Source organism: Delphinapterus leucas, chromosome 16 (genome assembly GCF_059928025.1).
Source record: "Delphinapterus leucas isolate spDelLeu-1000000601 "Yukka" chromosome 16, BTC_Dleu_Yukka2, whole genome shotgun sequence".
Taxonomy (NCBI): Eukaryota; Metazoa; Chordata; class Mammalia; order Artiodactyla; family Monodontidae; genus Delphinapterus; species Delphinapterus leucas.
This window is the reverse complement of record NC_143144.1, coordinates 14,267,887-14,291,166: the sequence shown is the minus strand read 5'-3', so window position 1 is coordinate 14,291,166 and position 23,280 is coordinate 14,267,887.

Sequence of the window (23,280 nt, the reverse complement as noted above, 5' to 3'; positions counted from 1 at the left end):
GCTTTCCTTTTCAGAATCCTGTGCTGATCTCCAGATAATCAGAGAGTTGCCTAGAACAAATGAAGACCTACTCTGAGCAAGACCACGGTGTTGCATGGGATATAGAAAATACAGAGTCATGATGTAGTTAGGGAAGAGGTCAGAACGATTGCTAGGTGATTAGTTTTAAAATTGGTAGAGAATGTATAACTGATTCACTTTGCTGTACACCTGAAACTAACACAACATTGTAAATCAATTATACTACAATAACATTTTTTAAAAATATATTATGAAAGTATTTCACTGTATAGCCATTCAGCTAAATGATAGCACTGATGCTTTGAAATGATAGCACTGACGCTTTGGATTAACCTATTCTTGTCTTTTCAGCTGATTTACTTTTTCCTTTACATTTCGGCCACCTCAAAAGTGCATTCAAAAGGACAATTAACAAATAAAATTACATATTATCAAAAAAAAAAGGAAGAGAAAATGATCTCTCTCAGAGATAAGATTTTTTATGGAAGTCCAGAGGCAGTATAATGAGGGCTCTCATGTCAGACATATGACAATGAGAGGATCAAAATCCTTACTCTGCCACTTGCAGGTTCTGTGATCTTAAGCAATTAATTAGTAAGTCTGTGTCCAGACTGTTATGAGAATTAAATAAGACAATGCATGGACAGTCATCACATGGTGCCTGGTACACAGTCAGTACTCAACAAATACTAGAGTTAATAACTGTACCAATATCAATAGTGTTTGTCATACGGCATAAACAAAGACAACAAAATAGAAAAGATAGGGGTTGTTTCATGGACTAGCCAGTAATCTAGTTTTCTCAGAATCTGTGTGATTAATGGAAGATAAGATTGGATAATTATTTGGGGAGGGTATTGAGAGCCAGGCTGAGGAGTTTGCACTTAATTTTATAAATGATGGAGAACCGGTAAAAATTCAGCGACTTCATCTGAGCTGCATTTTGGGAAGATCAAGCTTGAACTTTTGCCACTTTCACAGACAGGCTTGGTAGTTTCTGCTAATATCTGAGCAGATGAAGAAAGTGTTGAGTGTGGTCACAGGACCTGGGCGGTCAGGACTTTGCTCTCCGGGATCTCCCTGTGCCCTCATCCCTGGGGATAACTTGCCTCCAAAGCAGGCAGCAACTATTTTCCTGGAATGATGCAAAGTCCACTTTTCCCTCTCTTACTCTGTTATTTTTTGGCTCACGGAGTCACTAAATATAAACATCCTTGAAAAGGATCCCAAGCCAATTCATTCCAATGAGCATAAGAGTTATCTAGGAACTGAAGGGACATACTAAGACCCATCAAGATAAGCCCACTTCCATGTCACAGTCTGTAATATCTTTGACCAAGTTTTGGGGGGAACCAGGCCACTAACAATAGCTTTTCACATTTCTCATTATCTTATGTAAGAGGCTAGTTTTTCAAGTTTGTTGACACATGAAGCAAATAAGCTGTTAGAGAAGTCTGTTGCAAAACTCGAAACAAAATGTATCTCAAATAGTTTACAACCGCTGAGAATCAGGGGTTGGGAGGTGGCCCAAAAATTCCTGCTTCCTGTGGAAAGAACACTCAGCTCAGTGGGATACGTTCATCTGGTTGTGATATGTAAATGATCTCCGTTGTGTATTTACACTTGAAATTTTCACTGATTCCTGTTATTTCAGACCACATACGCCCACACAACTATGGTTACTTGGAATCCTTGACTGGAATACATCAGGAGTAATCGGGCTGGTATGCCATCTTTTGTTGATAACTGGAAACTTTTGGACACAACACAAGAAGTTAACAGATTGCCCTGAACCTAGCCATATGCTTGAGGAGTTACAGCCACAATAATTTTCTGCATATTTCTACCTGGAACTCAAGAAGAACTCTGTGACTACTGCACAGGTCTAGCCCTAACGGTCTCCAGAATAGTATTTCATAAACAGAAACAAGATCCTTGCCTAATAAATTATTCATAGACCTAGTTGGGACCCCACATTGCACAAGACCTATTCAAAGGGCCTTTCTTTTATTAAACTACAGTCAGGCCACAGGGCAAAGATAAAGGTTTCCATTGCAAGGCAAATTAAACACCCCCATGCAATTTATCATGTGTACTGATTGAAACTGGAGGACTCAATGGGATGTTAAATATTTTCCACATCTGATTATAAAAGTGAGAGAAGAAACACACATGGAGATGATTACATTTTGGATGAAATTTGGGAAGCCAAGGAGGCTTATTTTTTTTAATGTTATACCACATTTTCCTCCCCTAAATACTAGCGAAAGAGTCATTTTTCTAGAAAAACCTATTAGATCAAAACTAGTCAGTCAAGATGGGGAGGCAAATTTGATTCACAGGATACAGAAGCAAAACTCTAATTAAACATCGAAGATAAACACAATGAAAGCTTTTAAAAAATACCCCACAACACTGGGTATACATCAGAGAAAACAAAATTTACGTAAAGAAAACATGGTGTAGTAATTGTTCAGATAATGTGAAATAACAGCATTATTAATATCAGATGAGGTAAATAAAAGCCAGGATGGTGAAAACCTTAGCTGGGCTTTGGGTAGGGTCATGACTTAGTGGAAGGGAGGGACCATGATTAGTCTAGAGAGCTTAAGACTGAAAAACCAGAGATGAAGCTTCCAATCTCGCTTTGCCACTAACAAGCTATGTGATGTTATTCCTATTCTCTCTAATCTCAGTTTCCTTCTCAGTAAAATGAGGAGGCCAGCAATAGGCACATGAAAAGATGCTCATCATCACTAATTATTAGAGAAATGCAAATCAAAACTACAATGAGGTATCACCTCATTCTGGTCAGAATGACCATCATTAAAAAGTCTACAAATAACAAATGCTGGAGAGGGTGTGGAGAAAAGGGAACCCTCCTACACTGTTGGTGGGAATGTAAATTGGTGCAGCCACTATGGAGAACAGTATGGAGGTTCCTTAAAAAAACTAAAAATAGAGCTACCATATGATCCAGCAATCCCACTCCTGGGCATATATCCGGAGAAAACCATACTTCAAAAAGATACACGCACCCCAAAATACATTGCAGCACTATTTACAAGGGTCAGAATATGGAAGTAACCTAAATGTCCATCAACAGAGGAATGGATAAAGAAGATGTGGTACATATATACAATGGGATATTACTCAGCCATAAAAAAGAACAAAATAATGCCATTTGTAGCAACATGGATAGACCTAGAGATGTGTGAAGTAAGTCAGACAGAGAAAGACAAATATCATATGATATCGCTTACACGTGAAATCTAAAAAAAGGGTACAGGGACTTTCCTGGTAGAACAGTGGTTAAGAATCCACCTGCCAATGCAGGGGACATGGGTTCGAGCCCTGGTCTGGGAAGATACCACATGCCATGGAGCAACTAAGCCCAGGTGCCACAACTACTGAGCCTGCGCTCTAGAGCCCACATGCCACAACTACTGAAGCCCACACACCTAGAGCCCATGCTCCTTAACAAGAGAAGCCACCGCAATGAGAAGCCCGCACACCGCAACAAAGAGTAGCCCCTGCTCACCGCAACTAGAGAAAGCCTGCACACAGCAACGAAGACCCAACGCAGCCAAAAATAAATAAATAAAAATAAGTAAAATTTTTAAAATGGTACAAATGAACTTATTCACAAAACAGAAATAGAGTCACAGATGTAGAAAACAAACTCATGGTTCCCAGGGTGGAAAGGGAGGGGAGGGATAAATTGGGAGATTGGGATTGACATATACACACTGCTATATATAAAATAGATAACTAATAAGGACTTACTGTATGGCACAGGGAACTCTACTCAACAGTCTGTAATGACCTATATGGGAAAAGAATCTAAAAAAGAGTGGATATATGTATATGTATAACTGAATCACTTTGCTGTACACCTAAAACTAACAAAACATTGTAAATCAACTATACTCCAGTAAAAATTTAAAAAGAACTTCCCTGGAGGCACAGTGGTTAAGAATCTACCTGCCAATGCAGGAGAAACGGGTTCAGATCCCTGGTCTGGGAAGATCCCACATGCCGTGAAGCAACAAAGCCTGTCTGCCACAACTACTGAGCCTGCGCTTTAGAGCCCACGAGCCACAACTACTGAGCCCGCGTGCCAACTACTGAAGCCCGCAAGCCTAGATCTCATGCTCCGCAACAGGAGAAGCCACCACAATGAGAAGCCCGCACACCACAACGAAGAGTCGCCCCCGCTCACCGCAACTGAGAAAAGCCCACATGCAGCAACGAAGACCCAACACGGCCAGAAATAAATAAATAAATAAATAAATTTTTTTTTAATTAAAAAGAAAAGAAGATCTGGTATATATACAATGGAATACTACTCAGACATTAAAAAGAATGAAATAATGCCATTTGCAGCAACACGGATGGACCTAGAGATTATCATACTAAGTGAAGTAAGTCAGAAAGAGAAAGACAAATACCATATGATATTACTTATATGTGGAATCTAAAATATGACACAAATGAACTTATCTACGAAACAGAAACAGACTCACAGACATAGAGAACAGACTTGTGGTTGCCAAGGCGGAGGAGGAGTGGGGGAAGAAGGGGCTGGGAGTTTGGGGTTAGCAGATGCAAACTATTATATATGGGATGGATAAACAACAAGGTCTTACTGTATAGTACAGGGAATTATATTCAATATCCTCTAATAAACCATAATGGAAAAGAAAAAACAATGAGGAGGCCAGGCTATATTATCTTTTACTCTCTCTACCCATGCTAAAATTCAACTTCTTGCTTTCTCTCTCTTTCCTCATATTTCTGGTCTTACCTCACATGAAATAAACGTTTTTAAGAAAATCAAGAGTATTATCATTAATAGACTTTTTAAAAAAATTTTTGGCCAGGCTGCACAGCATGTAGGATCTTAGTTCCCTGACCAGGGATTGAACTCACGCCCCCCGCAGTGGAAGCATGGAGTCTTAACAACTGGACTGCCAGGAAAGTCCCAATGGGATTTTATATTGAAAGCTTTCTGCAAACAAATGGCTTCTTTCTCTTTTTTTTTAATTTATTTATTTTATTTTTGGTTGAGATGGGTCTTCGTTGCTGCACACGGGCTTTCTCTAGTTGCAGCTAGCGGGAGCTACTCTTTGCTGCAGTGCGTGGGCTTCTCACGGCGGTGGCTTCTCTTGTTGTGGAGCATGGGCTCCAGGCATGCAGGCTTCAGTAGTTGTGATGTGCGGGTTCTAGAGCACAGGCTCAGCACTTGTGGCGCACGGGCTTAGTTGCTCCGCGGCATGTGGGATCTTCCAGGACCAGGGCTCGAACCTGGTCTCCTGCATCGGCAGGCGGATTCTTAATCACTGCGCCACCAGGGAAGCCCCGTTCTTTTATTCATTCAACAAAAATTGATTTCAAAGCCCAGTACCTGTTGTGAACCAGATACTCTACTATTCCATAAAAGGCTTCCCATGTAAAGTGTAAAAGTGAATAGGACAAATTACCTGCCCTCAAGGAATTGAGAGTCTGCTGGTGGAGACACACATAATCTTAATAAAACGTACAAGTAAATGATAGAGGTAAGCAACAGCAAGCTTTGGGAGGATGAAGAAATGATATCCCCTCATTAGATGGGGAAGGCTTCCTAAAGGAAGAGACACCTGAGCTAAAGGATAAGGAGGGGTTAGCTCTTCTAGTTAGAGAAGAAAGAGGGCCAAAGTACAGAAGAGCAGAAGCAGAGAGAATTACACACAGCTAGGAGTCACTAGAACATAAAGCACAGGGTAAGGAAGGACAGGACAAGAAGTAAGCAAGGACTAAGATAATGGAAATCCTGGTTTTTTATTTTAATCTAGATCTACTGATTCAGAATCTCTTGGGATGAGGTCTGGGGTTCTGCATTTTAAGAGAAATATGCCAGTATTTCAGATACCACCTAAAGTTTGAGAATCATTTGTGTTAGGTGCTTTTACATCCATTATTTTTACTTAATTTCTGCCACAATACTATGAGATATGGGAGTTGGAGTTCAAGGAAAGATTTCATTCCCTAGGAGAACTGACGAGAACAACACAGATATTATGCACTGAATAAACACTGGCATAGATGAATAGACGACTATCTCAGGAACAGAGAATAAAACTGGGACTTGGGTGCCAGAAATATGCTTCAAAATGGAGATTTAATCTCTAAAAGCCAAATATCCAGGCAACAGACTGAAGTATAGGATCAGATATAATAAATACGAGCAGTTGAAAACACCTCCAACAACCTCAGTTTCTAATCTGTAAAATGGGAATAATAAAATCTTTCAAAGACCATGTAGACTCTGAGACACTGCCTTACTTGCAAACTAATAGATTAGCCTGCCACAGTTTCATGGGTGCTAGTAGAAGACATAAAATTCCTGGGTCAGAGGCAAAGGACAGTTACTTAACGGCAAAAGCAGTAGCCAGAGGATCAGCCATTTCTGTGCTGGCTCCCCAAAAGCCCCATTTCCCACACGGAGATGCAATGAAGGTTGTGTTACAAAAAAAGCCTTGAGTTTAAGGAACATGAATCATTTATAATGGTCAATAAACATGTCTCTCCTTTGCTCTGACAGGAAACACCGTTTCTATCTTCCAAGGCTGTTTGTTATACAAGCATCCTTCAAAAGTTAGTCTGGGGGACTTCCCTGGTGGCGCAGTGGTTGGGAATCCGCCTGCCAATGCAGGGGACACGGGTTTGAGCCCTGGTCCGGAAGATCCCAAATGCCCCGGAGCAACTAAGCCCGTGCGCCACAACTACCGAGACTGGACTCTAGAGGCTGGGAGCCACAACTACTGAGCCCACGTGCCACAACTACTGAAGCCCACACGCCTAGAGCCTGTGCTCCGCAACAAGAGAAGCCACCACAATAAGAAGCCTGCGCACTGCAACAAAGAGTAGCCCCCGCTCACCGCAACTAGAGAAAGCCTGTGTGCAGCAACGAAGACCCAAGGCAGCCAAAAATAAGTAAATAAAATTTTTAAAAGTTAGTCTGGAACAAAGGGGAGCCAGTGCCTTGCTCACAAGATGTGCAGAAATGCAAGAGACCCTCAGAGAATTGTCTCCTCATAATAGAGACTTTACAGGACAATATAATAGTTAAATGGTTTAAAGCATGTAAGTTATTTAACAAAATGTTGTTTTTTGTGTTTTTTTTGGTACGCGGGCCTCTCACTGTTGTGGCCTCTCCTGTTGCGGAGCACAGGCTCCGGACGCGCACGCTCAGCAGCCATGGCTCACGGGCCCAGCCGCTCTGCGGCACATGAGATCTTCCCGGACCGGGGCACGAACCCGCGTCCCCTGCATCAGCAGGCGGACTCTCAACCACTGCGCCACCAGGGAAGCCCTAACAAAGTGTTTAGAATGCAGAAATGGCTCAGTATAAGTAACTGCTGTTATTACTGTTATAGCAATTGTCATTTTGGATTTTGTTGCTGTTATTACACATTACTCCCATTACAGCTGGTTCATGGTTTACCCACCGGCCTATAACTTACCTTGATCAGGAAGAAGACTGATCCAGGAACTTGGAGTAGGGAGGCTAAATGGCCTGCAGTGGGGCTAAATGGCCGATGAAAGGAGAGTAAAAAGGGCAGAGTGGTCATTAGAGATACGGCCCTTGGGCATCTCAGTGGTGACAGCATGATCAGTCCTCTGCAACCTGTGATAACAGGGTAAGTGATAAATCTGGTGACTGTTGTCAGAGGCTTCAACCTCTATTATTTTGTTTCCTTCTCTATCCAAACAGAATCTGAAATTTCCTAACACAGCATCCCCTACCTGGAATACCTTCCCCTCCCCTCTCTACCATCTGTTTTCTGGAAGGTGACATATAGTAGAGAGAACCCAAGAAGTCCTGGACTTGATTCCAAGCTTTGCAACTTATGAACACTTTTTTAAAAAAATACAAAACAGAATAACTGACATTTAAATCTTTTGTATTTCCACTACCCAAGATAAGCTTTAGACAAAGTGATGAGTTTTGACATGGTGCTTCAGTCTCTTTGAGGTCCAGCCCTTGGTGGCCACTGCCCAGGGGACGGTGGGCCTAGATCTGCCCTCCAAGGCCTAGAATACAGGTCTTCCTGCTCCTTTACTCTGCCCAGGCCATTTGGAATTTGTACTCCTTGTTTAGCTTCCTCACAGGATTCAATCCTTCCCATAAAAATACCGAACAGTGCTTTCGAGTAACTCTAGTATGCTGCTAATGGCCAAAACTTTCAACCTACCTAAGAAGCACCGGTCAAATGTTTGGTGATAGTCTGGCCTATTTATAATTTTTCTATCACAATGTATTATCTTCAGAAGTTATTCCTGGACTTGTAAGTCATTTCGCAGTAGGAATGGTTCTTTTCTTCTTGGTTCATCGTGACATACTTGCTTGCTTCCATTGCATGTAGCAGGGTCTGTGCCTCTGACATAGTATGACATTTTAGAATGGCCAGTAGGCTTGGAGTCAGTCTGGATTCAAGACCCAGCTTTATCACTTCCTAGTTCTCTGGGAGGCAGCATCTAGAAGGGACGTACTCAGGCAGCCATGGGTGTGAATCCTAGCTATTCACTAAGTAGGTGGCTTCTGGCTGACCACATAACCTTTCTGAGCCTCGCTTTTCCCAGTTATAAAATAGGAAGGATAACACCTACCTAGTAGAGTCTTATGTGAGTAGTCAATGAGCTGTCATGCCTGCCACAGTGCTTGTCACACTACCTCTGAGGACTGTGGCAAACTGGGGAGTGTGTTTCACCTAACACACCCACCTCTCCAGCCCATAGTTACCCAACACAAGGACAAACACATATTAGTAGACCTTCCATTTTTTTTTTCAGAAGGAGTCAGAAATCTGGATTTTTAGGTAAATGCTCTCAGTTTTTAAATATTGGGTCACTAAAAAGCAAGCACATAAAGAAGCAAATTTGTAGCCCAAACAAAATATTTCTCTGAGTTTTGTCCCGTCTAACTGACTAGGAGACTGTTCAACTAGGAGACTGTTCAATCACATTCACTTGATATCACTTAAGACCTGAGTCTATATTACTCCTTAGCTCTTTTTATTTTATTGTGTAATTTTCGGTGCTCAAGTTCTGTCTCTAGTTATGTCTTGTTAAGCTATTTGAATAAGATATTTGAGAGCAGGGTTGGTGTCCTGCTCAGGAAATAGCCTCAGTTGGTAAACTCTAGGTTATTTCCTTTACGCTTTTGAAATGGCTTGCTTCCCTCCAGCAGACTTCTCTCTGCCATGACACAGGAATACAACAGCTGGCTGCCTCTGGGAGGTTGAAAATAAACAGGTTCAGAAGCTCCAAGGACAGCAAATGGGCGTTGTAGGTGGAGAAACAGCCCAAAATAAATACAGCTGTTGAGGCAGAAAATTCTATTTACTTTGACTCTTTTGAGGTCTACACTGGAGGAGGGAGAGCTGCTAATCCTGAGACTTTTCATAGACTGACCATGGAGACCCCACTCAGGGGCTGTTCCCAGTGCTAAGCACATTTATATTAGTCACTCAGTACATACTTGATGATTAACAGATCGACTATGTATCTCATATGATGGAGGAGATTTTAACAAAATGAAGATGATGGGTTAAATGTCTCTGCACTGGAGGGACTGCGTTAATGTCTTTTCTGATTTGGAATATAACTCACATTGAAAATTCTTTAACAACTAGCTTTTGTTTGCCATGTAGACATAATAATAAAGACACTAGCTTGGGAGGCAGAAAATCTGGGCTCCAGTCTTAGTTTGCTAGCCAGCTGTATGACCTTGGTAAATCACTGCAATACTCTGGGCCCCAGTTTCCTCAGCTATAACGGGAAGATTCAGAGAGCTCTCCAGGGGGAGCAGTGGAAAGGGTATGGGACAGGGAATGAGACAGTCCACATGTACAACCTGGCTCTTATCATTCTTCCCTGTGAGAACTTGGATGGCAAAGAACATGATCTCTGAATCTCTGTCTCCACCTCTGCCTCACAGGACTAATCAGTCTCCTTCCTGATGCTGCAGCTGTGATTTAGAGAGCAGAATCGAAAGGAAAGTGCTTTGCAAATGGATATACAGGCATGAACACTGGTATCAGCCAGACCTATTTTTGAATCCTTACTCCACCACTTGTGTGTGCTTATGAAAAGATGACTTAAGATCTTTAAGCGCAGGGAACTATATTCAATATCTTGGGATAAACCATAATGGAAAAGAATATAAAAGAGAATGTATATAGATGTATAACTGAGTCACTTTGCCATAGAGCAGAAATTAACAAAACATTGTAAATCAACTATACTTCAATTAAAAAAAAATCTTTCAGCATTTTCCTAATTTACAGAGTGGAAATCATAATACCTACTTCATAAGGCTGGGTTGTTGTGATGATTAAATTAAGTGAAGTCATGTAAGGAAAGTGCTAGAGCAAGGCCTGGCACAAAATGCCATAAGTAGTCATTATTATTTTTAGTAAAAGAAAAATGACATCGATAGAAGCTCTCTATTCTATAATTCTATGATTCTTATTACCAACCTTCTTTTTTACACACTGATCTGAACCAAAATTGTTATGCTCCCTTTACAAAAAAAGAAAAAAAAATAAAAAGCATCAACAACAAAACAGAAACTTATCCAGTCTAAGCTGAGCGTGATCCCAGTTGTTTTCTGAAGCCAAGGAGAGAATAGAGTCAAGATTTCCAAACGTTCTGGCCCAAGTTTAGCCTGCCCTACAAGGACCTGTCCCACTGAGGTAGAAACTAATGGGAAAGTTTCCTCCAGAAAGAAAAGAGCACATTCTTTGTTTTGTTTTCCAGAAGGAAGCCCATGGAAATACTTGGGTCTGTAGTGATCCAGGAAGCAAAAGTAAAAATCCCAGACAGAGGCTGTTGCAGATTGTGTTCTCAGGGCAACATTCCAGACTTCTGTAAAATCCAGATTGCAGGAGTGACTATCTAAATGGCTCTCCAGAGCTTGCCAATATCACAGGGTACACCTGAAATCAAACTGCATCCAGATGGCAAGAAATGAGTTCAACTCTCCACAGAAGACAACTGAACTCATTTATTCAGTGATTTACTCATTCAAAACACAGCTCTTACGACTCTTAATAATAGGCACTATGCTAGATGCTACAGCCATCAACAGGCAAAGTCCCTTCTCTTAGTAATGATCTAGAATATAAAGATTCTCACACATATCACTCTAAGGGCTTTGTAATGTCAGGGCTCTAGGGAGTAAATATTAAAATACATGAAACAATATTAAATGTATCAACTCTACTACAGATGCCTTAATGCTGACAATCAATCACCCACAAAAGGGAAAGACTAATTATATACATAAACATGTTCATGGAGCTTTTTCTTTTCCTTTGGCTGCGCTGCACAGCTTGTGGGATCTGTTTCCCGACGAGGGATCAAACTCTGGCCCCGTGCAGCGGAAGCACGGAGTCCTCACCACTGGACCGCCAGGGAATTCCCATGGAGCATTATTTACAGTAGTGTTAGTGGCAATATAAATGTCCAAGAAATTGAATAATGGTAGAGAAAGTTGGGGTGTGTGAAATAATGGAATAATATGCAGACATTAAAAATGATGTAATTATGAAGACAAGAGCAAGATGAAATTTTCTTATTCACTGAGATGATAGAAATAATACAAAATTATGATGTATCAAGGACATTCAACATGGGGTATGATTACATATTTGAAAAATATACCTTTGTTTCTGAATAAGGCCTGGAAGGGGATATAAAATATTTGTTATTTTATTAGGATAGTGGAATTTGGGGTGATTTTTCCTCTTTTTCTAGACTTTCTAGAGTGTTATTATATGTGTAAGCCAAGTAAGAGGTTAATGCATGCTGTGATTTGAGTAATGGAGAAAATGTGTCTTACCCTTATAAATATTTCCTTCAGCACCATATCACTGAATACAAGGTTTATCAGTTTTTAATTCTCTTTCAAATCTGGTCCCTTTCTGCATTCTGATTAACACTGCTTTGGTTCAGCTTCTCAGTTCACCTGACTCCTGCCATAGCCTACTAAATCACCCATGTCTCCATTTGCAAACTTCCCAGGTGTTTCTGCATTCAACTAAAATACTTACTGTCCCCAAATATCCTGTCCTGGTGATTAAATGGCCTTCCCTCAACACACCAGACATGCACATGTATATCATGCCTGTGTCTCAGGTTGCCATCATCCCTGACATTAGAGTTGCATGTACAATGCATAAACAAACAACTTCCTTCCCTATATTTCACATATCCTTTCTTTGTCATGACTAATTCTGAAGTCCTTCCATTCATACTTGGGAGGCAGAAGCGTTACTATGTAAGTCTTCAGGTTCTACACAAGAACATCTAATACATTTCTGAAGAATTAGACTAAGGTGAGGGGACTTGTTATACAAGATACAAGTTTAATTAAAAGCCAAAATAAATAAAATAGTGTGGGTACTCTGTTCCTAATAATGACTGAGTAGCTCCTCTCAGACTAACTCTCCACATATACGAACTAAAATTCTAGAATAAATATAAAAGACAACTTCCTGAAAGAACTCGAAAGCAACTAAAAGCAGGTAGCTTATATGTGGAATCTAAAAAATGGTACAAATGGACCTATTTACAAAACTCCACTTTTTGTGAAATAGAGTCACAGATGTAGAAAACATACTTATAGTTACCAAGGGGGAAAGGGGGAGGGGAGGGATAAATTGGGAGATTGGGATTGACATATACACAGTACTATATATTAAATAGCTAACTGATAAGAACCTACTGTGCAGCACAGGAAACTGTACTCAATACCCTGTAATGACCCCTATGGGAACAGAATCTAAAAAAGAGTGGATATATGTATATGCATAACTGATTCACTTTGCTGTACACCTGAAACTAAGACAACACTGTAAATCAACTATACTCCAATAAAAATTAAGTTAAAAAAAGAAGTGTCTTTCAAAATAAAAAAATAAGAACAAAATAAAAGCAGGCCGAAACTGGGTAGGAGTCTACACTTAGATAAAGGTAACAGAACTGGGTGAGTTTTCCATTTTCAAGTGGATTTTTATTTGAGGGCAGGAATTAGTTGGCTGAAACTCAGTCTGTAATGTCAGTGGCTTGAAAAACCAAAGGACAGAGTTTGGGCAGAAACAATAGCTAAAAACTGAGGGGAGAAGTCCAGCAAAGAAGAGAGCTGAAAAGGGAAAGTCCCAAATTCTGTATATAAATTCTTCCCACATCTCTGGCTGATCCCTGAACTGTGCATGTGTGGAACAGACTCTAAGCAGCTCTGCTAAGGCTAGAGTAGTTAAGCAGAGATTTCACCGGCAAAGTAGACGTATATAGGAGTCTGAGTTCAGCAAAGTTAATTGCCTGCAAAATCAACATTCTCAGAGGAATATAACAGAATTCAGAGTCTACAAAATACCTTTACAGCATCCAGGATATAATTCAAAATTGCTAGACATATAAAGAAATAGAATAATGTGATGCACATTCAAGAGAAAAGGTAATCAGTGGAGACTGACTGACCATTTGTTAGAATTAGCAAAGATTTTATTGTAAGTATCCTCAAGAACATAGAAGAAAAACATTCAAATGAATGAACAGTAGAAAATCCTCCAGCAGAGAAACAGTAACTATTTTTAAAAACTGAAATAGTAGAATGAAAAAATATGTCTGAAATTTAAAAATAAGAGATTTTTCTCAGAAATAGATGAAATGACAGGTAAAACAGAAAAAAAAGAAAGAGCCCAGGGCTTCCCTGGTGGAACAGTGGTTAAGAATCTGCCACCAATGCAGGGGTCACAGGTTCGAGCCCTGGTCCGGGAAGATCCCACATGCCGCGGAGCAACTAAGCCCATGTGCTGAGCCTGCGCTCTAGAGCCCACAAGCTACAACTATTGAGCCCACGTGCTGCATCTACTGAAGCCTGCACACTCTAGAGCCCGTGCTCCGCAACAAGAAAACACACTGCAATGAGAAGCCCGTGCACTGCAAAGAAGAGTAGGCCCCACTCGCTGCAACTAGAGAAAGCCCACGTGCAGCAGCGAAGACCCAACACAGCAAAGATAATAAATAAATAAAAATAAGTAAATTTATAAAAAAAGCCCAAAAGCAAATCCATGAAAGTGCATCAACTTGACATATAACTAAACCGACATTAAAGATCAGTGGGTAAAAAACAGACTACTCAACAAACTATATGGGATGAATGGACATTCATACTGAAAAACAAAATAAACAACAGCAAAAAAAAAAATGGATCGCTCTCTCACACCATATGTAGAATCAACTCTAGATTGATTAAAGACTTAAATGAAAGAGGCAAAACTTTAAAAATTTAAAGGATAATATAGTAGAAAATTTTCATGACCTTTGGGAAGTTAAGGATACTTAAACAAGAAACAAAAAGTACTAAAGTTATAAATTGATAAATTCAAACATATTTTTAAAAGTTTAAAGCTAGGTACAATAGGGTGAGTATGGACTATTCTACCATTTTAATAAGAAAGAAGAAAAAAGAGTGTGTATACAGAAGCAGAGAAAAGATAGACAACAGATGAAAATGATTATCTATATGGAGTGGAGTAGGTGGAAACGGGGTGAAGAGTGAAGAAATAGGGATCAGGACTTCTCTGAGTAAATATATATATTCACCCATAAAACGTGTAAATATTATAAATATTTTTAAGTTAAATCAAAATGGATTTTTAAAACCCAAACTCTAAAATTGAATACAAACAAAAACAAATGACTCTACCGATACATCAAGTTGATAGAACACTTAATCACACAGGGAAAATAACTAATTCAAGTAAATTTTGCACACAATTCTCTGACTGTTCACACTTACTAAGGATAAAAAAAGAACCACAAAGAAAATTTGAACTCTGTTTAGTAGTTTTGTTTTGAATAAGGGTACTGGTGGCATTGTTCTAATACCGTTTTGTGTGCATTTCAGGATAGAGAAAATGAGTAAATGCTGTTTGCAGTGTTATTTGGGAAGCAGGGTTTTCATAACGGGAGAAGGGCAATACAAAAATGGAATGGGAGAAGATAAGAAACACTGTGGCATTGGATTTAAATTAGATGTATCAGTAAAAACTCCGGATTTTTAAAAAAGGTAAGGTAATTTCCTAGTACTGTCCCTGAAAAGAGTTAGAAATAATGAGGCACGAGTAGCAATAAGCACACCTAGAGCCCAGTTATTATATTCTAAATTTCATTCCCCACAAAAGGAACCAGGACTCCTTGGAGAAATGGTTGATACCAAGTCTAGGACAAGGAATGTACAAAGTAAAACTGAAACATCACATAGTGCCAGAAAGCAATTATGTGCTTAAAGACTAGTAAATTCAGGTTGTAATCAGCAACAGAGCTATTTTCAAAAAGAAAAATTATTTGGAAGAGTAACGTGTAAAGGGGACAAAAACAGAACTGTGAGAGCGGTGGAGGGCTCAGATCCCTGATCATTCACCCTCCATCCTATCTCCCATCCCCATTCAGTGCCAACCCCTGAGACCCACAGTTTCAGAACCACTGGTCTATTGAGAAGAACCCAAGATTAAATGGCTGGAGACCTGGATTCTAACCCAAATATGACCAAACATTAGCCAAATGGTCTTGGATAAATATTTAGTCTCCCTGGGCCCTATTTACTTATGTGTAAAGCAAGGCTAGAGTTACTAATTTACCTATTTCACAGTTGCTATGATGATCAAAGAAGAGGATAATTGTGAAAATGCTTTGAAAGATTAAATAGAATGGCTCTATACTAGTGTAATTTACTACACCTCATGGGGCATTTAAACCGATTCTTGTACACCATTTGGCAGCTGTCACTCTTAGCAGTCAGCAAATGGTAATGTGGCAGTAAGGGATTTTTTGATACATATCAGGGGAAGATGCAGTTTCCTGTCCAGTCTCTTTCATCAAAATTTACTAGACATGTACTGTGTGAGGCATCTGATAGCACAAAGACAAAGATGCAAGATTTGGATACCAAGGAGTTCACTGCCAATAAAGGAAAATTAGCACAAATAAAATATTTGCAATGTAGTATAAGCACAATGCTGGGAACATTCATATTACATTTACAACCAGAAGACAATGCAAATAGCAATGGCAGGATTCGGGGTAGAAGAGTGGCAAGGAATACTGCATAGAAGTGAAGGTGCCAACATAATAAATCAGCTGGCAAAAATTACTGACTACTAACTTGCATGTAAAGATGGCACACTGAAAACATGCACCTACTTTCACTCATCCTTGAAAGCCCACTAAAGTGGCAACCTGAATTAGCAGTATGGCTAAATGATATAAACCAGGAAGGGTTTTTACCAGCAATTCACACTGTGTTTTGGTTTAACACTTGAAAATAATCAACCAATGTAATTTGCCATTTTAAGAAGTTCAAGAAGAAAAACAAAAATTCAATAGACGGAGAAAAAAAGGGGAAATTCAATATTCTTTTGTAGTTAGAAAGAAAAAGCTCAGCACACTAGGAATAGAATGGAATCCTCCTTACATGAAAATAATAAATAAAAATAAAGTTTAAAAATCCATAAGCAGGGACTTCTCTGGTGGTCCAGTGGGTAAGACTCTGCACTCCCAATGCAGGGGGCCTGGATTCGATTCCTGTTTGGGGAACTAGATCCTGCATGCATGCCGCAACTAAGAAGTCCACATGCCACAACTAAGAACCCCGCATGCTGCAACTAAAGATCCCACATGCCTCAATGAAGATCCCACGTGCCGCAACTAAGACCCGGCACAGCCAAAACTAAATAAATAAATATTTTCAAAAATAAAAATAAAAACCCATAAGTAAACAAGTTTTAATGAGGAAACACTGAAAATTATCTGTTTAATATAAGGAACAAAATAAGGATGTCACTGTCCCACTTCTTGTCAACATTGCCCTAGGAGTCCTAGCCAAAACTATTAAGCAAGACAAAGAAATATGATATACAGAGGGCAGACAGCAGAAACAAGAAGAACTACAATCCTGCAGCCTATGGAACAAAAACCACATTCACAGAAAAACAGACAAGATGAAAAGGCAGGGGGCTATTTACCAGATGAAGGAACAAGATAAAACCCCAGAAAAACAACTAAATGAAGTGGAGATAGGAAACATTCCAGAAAAAGAATTCAGAATAATGATAGTGAAGATGATCCAGGACCTCAGAAAAAGAATGGAGGCAAAGATTGAGAAGATGCAAGAAATGTTTAACAAAGATCGAGAATTAAAGAAAAAACAAACAGAGATGAACAACACAATAACTGAAGTGAAAAATACACTAGAAGAATCAATAGCAGAAAAACTGAGGCAGAAGAACGGATAAGTGACCTGGAAGACAGAATGGTGGAATTCACTGCTGCGGAACACACTAAAGAAAAAAGAATGAAAAGAAATGAAGACAGCCTAAGAGACTTCTGGGACAACATTAAACGCAACAACATTCGCATTATACGGGTCCCAGAAGGAGAAGAGAGAGAGAAAGGACTGAGAAAATATTTGAAGAGATTATAGTCAAAAACTTCCCTAACATGAAAGGAAACAGCCACCCAAGACCAGGAAGTGCAGAGAGTCCCATACAGGAAAAGCTCAAGGAGAAACACGCCAAGACACACAGTAATCAAATTGGCAAAAATTAAAGACAAAGAAAAATTCTTGAAAGCAGCAAGAGAAAAATGACAACATACAAGGGAACTCTCATAAGGTTAACAGCTGATATCTCAGCAGAAACTCTACAAGCCAGAAGGGAGTGGCATGATATACTTAAAGTGCTAAAAGGAAAGAACCTACAACCAAGATCACTCTACCCAGCAAAGATCTCATTCAGATTCCACGGAAAAATCAAAAGCTTTACAGACAACCAAAAGCTAAGAGAATTCAGGAACACAAAACCAGCTCTACAACAAATGCTAAAGGAACTTCTCTAAGTGGGAAACACAAGAGAAGAAAAGGACCTACAAAAACAAACCCAAAACAATTAAAAAATGGTAATAGGAACATACATATTGATAATTACCTTAAATGTGAATGAATTAAATGCTCCAACCAAAAGACACAGGCTCACTGCATGGATACAAAAACAAGACCCATCTATATGCTGTCTACAAGAGACCCACTTCAGACCTAGGGACACATACAGATTGAAAGTGAGGGGAAGAAAAAGATATTCCATGCAAATGGAAATCAAAAGAAAGCTGGAGTAGCAATATTCATATGAGAAAAAATAGATTTTAAAATAAAGAATGTTACAAGAGACAAGGAAGGACACTACATAATGATCAATCCAAGAGAAGATATAAAAATTATAAATATATATGCACCCAACATAGGAGCACCTCAATACATAAAGCAACTGCTAACAGCTATAAAAGAGGAAATCAACAGTAACACAATAATAGTGGGGGACTTTAACACCTCACTTAAACCAATGGACAGATCATCCAAACAGAAAATTAATAAGGAAACACAAGCTTTAAATGACACAATAGACCAGATTTAATTGATATTTATAGGACATTCCATCTGAAAACAGCAGATTACACTTTCTTCTCAAGTGTGCACGGAACATTCTCCAGGATAGATCACAGCTTGGGTCACAAATCAAGCCTCAGTAAATTTTAAAAAATTGAAATCATATCAAGCATCTTTTCTAACCACAACGCTATGAGATTAGAAATCAATTACAGGGAAAAAACACAAACACATGGAGGCTAAACAATACGTTACTAAATAACCAAGAGATCACTGAAGAAATCAAAGAAGAAATCAAAAAATACCTAGAGACAAATGACAATGAAAACATGATGATCCAAACCCTATGGGATGCAGCAAAAGCAGTTCTAAGAGGGAACTTTATAGCAATACAAGCCTACCTCAAGAGACAGGAAAAATCTCAAATAAATGATCTACCCTTACACCTAAAGGAACTAGAGAAAGAACAAACAAAACCCAAAGTTAGCAGAAGGAAATAAATCATAAAGATCAGAGCAGAAATAAATGAAGTAGAAACAAAGAAAACAATAGCAAAGATCAATAAAATTAAAAACTGGTTCTTTGAGAAGATAAACAAAATTGATAAACCATTAGCCAGACTCATCAAGAAAAAGAGGGAGAGGACTCAAATCAATAAAATTAGACATGAAAAGGGAGAAGTTACAAGAGAAACCGCAGAAATACAAAGCGTCCTAAGAGACAGCTACAAGCAACTCTATGCCAATAAAATGGACAATCTGGAAGAAATTGGACAAATTCTTAGATAGGTATAATCTTCTGAGACTGAATCAGGAAGAAATAGAAAATATGAACAGACCAATCACAAGTAATGAAATTGAAACTGTGATTAAAAACCTTCCCACAAACAAAAGTCCAGGACCAGATGGCTTCACAGGTGAATTCTATCAAACATTTAGAGAAGAGCTAACACCCATCCTTCTCAAACTCTTCCAAAAAATTGCAGAGGAAGGAATACTCCCAAACTCATTCTATGAGGCGACCATCACCCTGATATCGAAACCAGACAGATATTACAAAAAAAGAAAATTACAGACCAGTATCACTGATGAACATAGATGCAAAAATCCTCAACAAAATACTAGCAAACAGAATCCAACAACACATTAAAAGGATCATACACCATGATGAAGTGGGATTTATCCCAGGGATGCAAGGATTCTTCAGTATACACAAATCAATCAATGTGATATACCATATTAACAAATTGAAGAAGAAAAACTATATGATCATCTCAATAGATGCAGGAAAAGCTTTCGACAAAATTCAACACCATTTATTTTAAAAACTCTCCAGAAAGTGGGCATAGAGGGAACCTACCTCAACATACTAAAGGCCATATATGACAAACCCACAGCAAACATCAATCTCAATGGTGCAAAACTGAAAGCATTTCCTCTAAGATCAGGAACAAGACAAGGATGTCCACTCTCACCACTATTATTCAACATAGTTTTGGAAGTCCTAGACACGGCAATCAAAGAAGAAAAAGAAATAAAAGGAATACAGATTGGAAAAGAAGAAGTAAAACTGTCACTGTTTGCAGATGACATGACACTATACATAGAGAATGCTAAAGATGCCACCAGAAAACTACTAGAGCTAATCAATGAATTTCATAAAGTTGCAGATACAAAATTAATGCACAGAAATCTGTTGTGACCCAAAACCTATGGGATGCAGCAAAAGCAGTTCTTAGAGGGAAGTTTATAGCAATACAATCCTACCTTAAGAAACAGGAAACATCTCGAATAAACAACCTAAACTTGCACCTAAAGCAATTAGAGAAAGAAGAACAAAAAAAACCCCAAAGTTAGGAGAAGGAAAGAAATCACAAAGATCAGATCAGAAATAAATGAAAAAGAACGGAAGGAAACGATAGCAAAGATCAATAAAACTAAAAGCTGGTTCTTTGAGAAGATAAACAAAATTGATAAACCATTAGCCAGACTCATCAAGAAAAAAAGGGAGAAGACTCAAATCAATAGAATTAGAAATGAAAAAGGAGAAGTAACAACTGACACTGCAGAAATACAAAAGATCATGAGAGATTACTACAAACAACTCTATGCCAATAAAATGGACAACCTGGAAGAAATGGACAAATTCTTGGAAATGCACAACCTGCCAAGACTGAATCAGGAAGAAATAGAAAATATGAACAGACCAATCACAAGCACTGAAATAGAAACTGTGATTAAAAATCTTCCAACAAACAAAAGCCCAGGACAGATGGCTTCACAGGTGAATTCTATCAAACATATAGAGAAGAGCTAACACTTATCCTTCTCAAACTCTTCCAAAATATATCAGAGGGAGGAACACTCCCAAACTCATTCTATGAGGCCACCAGCACCCTGATACCAAAACCAGACAAGGATGTCACAAAGAAAGAAAACTACAGGCCAATATCACTGATGAACATAGATGCAAAAATCCTCAACAAAATACTAGCAAACAGAATCCAACAGCACATTAAAAGGATCATACACCATGATCAAGTGGGGTTTATTCCAGGAATCCAAGGATTCTTCAATATATGCAAATCAATCAACGTGATACACCATATTAACAAATTAAAGGAGAAAAAGCATATGATCATCTCAATAGATGCAGAGAAAGCTTTCCACAAAATTCAACACCCATTTATGATAAAAAACCCTGCAGAAAGTAAGCACAGAGGGAACTTTCTGCAACATAATAAAGGTCATATATGACAAAACCACAGCCAACATCGTCCTCAATGGTGAAAAACTGAAAGCATTTCCACTAAGATCAGGAACAAGACAAGGTTGCCCACTCTCACCACTCTTATTCAACATAGTTTTGGAAGTTTTAGCCACAGCAATCAGAGAAGTAAAGGAAATAAAAGGAATCCAAATTGGAAAAGAAGTAAAGCTGTCACTGTTTGCAGATGACATGATACTATACACAGAGAATCCTAAAGATGCCACCAGAAAACTACTAGAGCTAATCAGTGAATTTGGTAAAGTAGCAGGATACAAAATTAATGCACAGAAATCTCTGGCATTCCTATACACTAATGATGAAAAATCTGAAAGTGAAATTTAGAAAACACTCCCATTTACCACTGCAACAAAAAGAATAAAATATCTAGGAATAAACCTACCTAAAGAGACAAAAGACCTGTATGCAGAAAATTATAAGACACTGATGAAAGAAATTAAAGATGATACAAATAGATGGAGACATATACCATGCTCTTGAGTTGGCAGAATCAACATTGTGAAAATGACTCCACTACCCAAAGCAATCTACAGATTCAGTGCAATCCCTATCAAACTACCACTGGTATTTTTCACAGAACTAGAACAAAAAATTTAACAATTTGTATGGAAACACAAAGACCCCAAATAGCCAAAGCAATATTGAGAACAAAAAACGAAGCTGGAGGAATCAGGCTCCCTGGCTTCAGACTATACTACAAAGCTACAGTAATCAAGACAGTATGGTACTGGCACAAAAGCAGAAATATAGATCAATGGAACAGGATAGAAAGCCCAGAGACAAACCCACGCACATATGGTCACCTTATCTTTGACAAAGGAGGGAAGAATGAACAGTGGAGAAAGGACAGCCTCTTCAATAAGTGGTGCTAGGAAAACTGGACAGGTACATGTAAAATTATGAGATTAGAACACTCCCTAACACCATACACAAAAATAAGCTCAAAATGGATTAAAGACCTAAATGTAAGGCCAGAAATTATCAAACTCTTAGAGGAAAACACAGGAAGAACACTCTTTGACATAAATCACAGCAAGATCTTTTTTGATCCACCTCCTAGAAAATGGAAATAAAAACAAAAATCAACAAATGGGACCTAATGAAACTTAAAAGGTTTTGCAAAGCAAAGGAAACTATTAAAAAGACAACCCTCAGAATGGGAGAAAATATTTGCAAACGAATGAACAGACAAAAGATTAATCTCCAAAATATATAAACAGCTCATGCTGCTCAATATTAAAAAACAAACAACCCAATCCAAAAATGGGCAGAAGACCTAAATAGACATTTCTCCAAAGAAGATATACAGATTGCCAGCAAACACATGAAAGAATGCTCAGCATCATTAATCATTAGAGAAATGCAAATCAAAACTACAATGAGATATCATTTCACACCAGTCAGAATGGCCATCATCAAAAAATCTAGAAACAATAAATGCTGGAGAGGGTGTGGAGAAAAGGGAACCCTCTTGCACTGTTGGTGGGAATGTGAATTGGTACAGCCACTATGGAGAACAGTGTGGAGGTTCCTTAAAAAACTAAAAATAGAATTACCATATGGCCCAGCAATCCCACTACTGGACATGTACCCAGACAAAACCATAATACAAAAAGACACACGCACCCCAATGTTCATTGCAGCACTATTTACAATAGCCAGGTCATGGAAACAACCTAAATGCCCATCGACAGACGAATGGATAAAGAAGATGTGGTACATATATACAATGGAATATTACTCAGCCATATAAAGGAACAAAATTGGGTCATTTGTAGAGATGTGGATGAATCTAGAGGCTGTCATACAGAGTGAAATAAGTCAGAAAGAGAAAAACAAATATCATATATTAATGCATATATGTGGAACCTAGAAAAATGGTACAGATGAACTGGTTTGCAGGGCAGAAATTGAGACACAGATGTAGAGAACAAACGTATGGAGACCAAGGGGGAAAAGCAGTGGGGGTGGTATGATGAATT